Genomic DNA, 3,080 nt, shown 5'->3' on the forward strand with positions numbered 1-3,080 from the left:
ACGGCAGGGGGAGGCCCGCATACCCCAAAAAAAAAAAAAAAAAAAAAAAAAACGTATCCCACAAAGAATGGAAAATCAGAGTAGCTCTCATTTTCTCTCTGATCCTTTTTGTTCTTATTTACTATTTTCTGTTCTCTTGACTGCTTCCGTTCCTCCCGTCTTTGCCGCCTCTATTACTGTACTTTGTACCGTACTGTGACCAAAATGTCCTAAGTTCTATCTCTTGGGAACCTGGTAATTTAGTCTCCAGTAGTAAGATGAAGATTTTCTTCAATATCTTTCTATGGTTGACCCTACTTTCATTTTAAATCTTCATGTTATTTGTCCATTACTCAGATAATTAGCTGAGGTCATGATGGTAGGGCCCCCATGAATGGATTAGTGCCCTTATAAGATTCATGGGAGAGCTTGCTTTCCCTCTCTGCTCTCTGCCATGTAAGGGTACAACAAAAAGTTGGCAGTCTACAACCCGGAAGGGGGTTCTCAGCAGAAACCACCCTTGCTGGCACCCTGATCTCAGACTTCCAGCCTCTAGAAATGTGAGAAATAAATTTTTGTCATTTATAAGCCACCAAGTCTATGGCATTCTGATACAACAGCCCAAACAGACTAAGACATTACCCTTAGTTATTGGTAACTAGAATGTGAACAACACGAAGGCTACAGCCGTGTCTCTGATCCCCTGTATAAGCTCCAGCCCAGGGAGGGGCCCTTCACCTGGCCTGGGAATATGTGGGTCAGGAGACTTCTTTTTTTTTTTTTAAAGCATTGAGATTGACGTGTTTTTGTTTTGTTTGTTTTCTTTTTGTTTTCATTTATTTATTTGGCTGTGCCAGGTCTTCACTGCGGTTGTGGCACACGGGATCTTCGTTGCGGCATGCGGGATCTTTAGTTGCGGCATGCATGTGGGATCTAGTTCCCTGACTAGATATCAAACCTGGGCCCCCTGCATTGGGAGCACAGAGTCTTAACCACTGGACCACCAGGGAAGTCCCAGGAGGACTTCTTGAAGGAGATGCCCGGCCAGCACTGACTGCTATATTAATTAAAATGAGGTCTACATGGGGTATGACATTCCTCCCAGTAGGAGAGCTATGTTTTTTCCTCAGCAAAGACTCTAAAGCCCAGCTGTTTCCTTATTAGAAAATCAAGACTGGAAATGCTCCTTCCTATTTAAAAGCACAACTTGAGTGCTGCTTGGCCCTCAAAGTAAGAGACACGAAATACAAAAAGCAGAAGCACAGCCCACCCTCCCCACCTCCCTGCCACACAACGCAGGCTCTCTGCTGGGCTCATCTTCTAGTTGAGAAGGGAAAGAAATGTGATGGAAAACAGTAAGAATTCAGCCCAGTGATAAAGCAGTGTTTGAAGAATTTCACTTACACTCAGCTGTGAGCAGTTAAGAGGAATAACACAATGCAGCAGAAGAGAAAGAGGCCAGGACCTGCCCGAGCAGAGGTCCTCTGAGATCTCAGCGCTGAATTCAAAGGGCATAAGAGGGGGAAACTGACTTCACCGAATGAGCCAAAGGGAACGCTGTCACTCCACATGCCTCGCTCCATGGGTGACAAAGCACAGAGCAGGAGGGGAAATGTCTGACCCTGGGTGGCATTTCATCACAGGCTCTGAAGTCCTGGCCCAGACGCTCCAGGGTAAGGCGGGAAACTTTTGAGTTAGCAACTTATGAAAACAGCATAAGTTGATTCAGTAAGATTCAGCAAGAACCCGAGAAAAGGTGAGTAAAGAGAGTGCTAACCAGGACTGGTAAGGGCACAGGAAGCAAGGCCTTGCAAAAACTGCTAGTCATAATACAGTCTTGTCGTTCTTCTGAAGAGTAATTTGGCAACATCAAAAGACGTGGATCCATCAGCAGATTTAAGGGGACTTCCCTGGCGGTCCGGTGGTTAAGACTCCGGGCTCCCAATGCAGGGGGAAAGGTTCGATCCCTGGTGGAGGAAACTAACGTCTCACATGTTGCATGGTGTGGCCAAAAAATAAATAAATAAACGAGATGATATGAGAAGATTTAAGTACCTGAACCATTTGACTTAGCATGTATACCTACGGAGCGTCATTCAGGATGTTATCAGACAAGCATTCGAAGATGGAGCTACAGAGATGGTAATTGAAGCAATATTAATAGTATCAAAAAGATGACACAATGTAAATGTCCAACAATAGAGAATTGGTAGAAACATTAATACTCTAAAACACTGGAGGGACTTCCCAGGTGGTCCAGTGGTTAGGATTCTGTGCTCTCACTGCAGGAGCCCTGGGGTCAATCCCTGTTTGGGGAACTAAGATCCTGTAAGCGGTGCAGTGTGGCCAAAAAGAAAAGATTAATAAAATATTGGAATAATGCCAAAAAGCCATTAAAAAGGATGTGTTCAGAAGGATATGGAGAAACTGGAACCCTCGTGCGCTGTTGGGGGGAACGTAAAATAGTGCCACTGCTGTGGAAAACGGGATCGTGGCCCCTCAAAAAATTAAACCAAGAATTACCATACAACCCAGCAATGCCACTTCTGGGTATGTGCCCGAAGGAATTGAAAGCAGGGTCTCAAGGAGATATTGCACCCCCGAGTCCATAGCAGCATTATTCACAATAGCTAAAACACTGAAACAATCCAAGTGTCCATGAACGGAGGATGGAGACGCAGAAAGGAATATTATTCAGCCTGAGAAAGGAAGGGAATTCTGACACCTGCTACAACACGGATGCACCTTGAGGACGTTACGCTGAGTGAAATAAGCCCGACCCAAAAGACATACACTGCGTGATTCCACGTATATGAGGTCCCAGGCGTCGTCAGATCCATAGAGACAGAAAGCAGAATGGTGGGGGCCAGGGGCTGGAGGTGGGGAAGAATAGGGAGTTAGTGTTTAATGGGGACGGAGTTTCAGTTTCACAAGATGAAACAGTTCTGCGGACACATGGTGGTGATGGCTGCATAACAATGTGAATGCACTTAACACCACTGAACTGTACACTTAAAAATGGTTAAGGAGCTTCCATGGTGGCGCAGTGGTTGAGAGTCCGCCTGCCGATGCAGGGGACGCGGGTTCGTGCCCCGGCCCGG

Source organism: Physeter macrocephalus, chromosome 7 (assembly GCF_002837175.3).
Source record: "Physeter macrocephalus isolate SW-GA chromosome 7, ASM283717v5, whole genome shotgun sequence".
NCBI classification, from domain to species: domain Eukaryota; kingdom Metazoa; phylum Chordata; class Mammalia; order Artiodactyla; family Physeteridae; genus Physeter; species Physeter macrocephalus.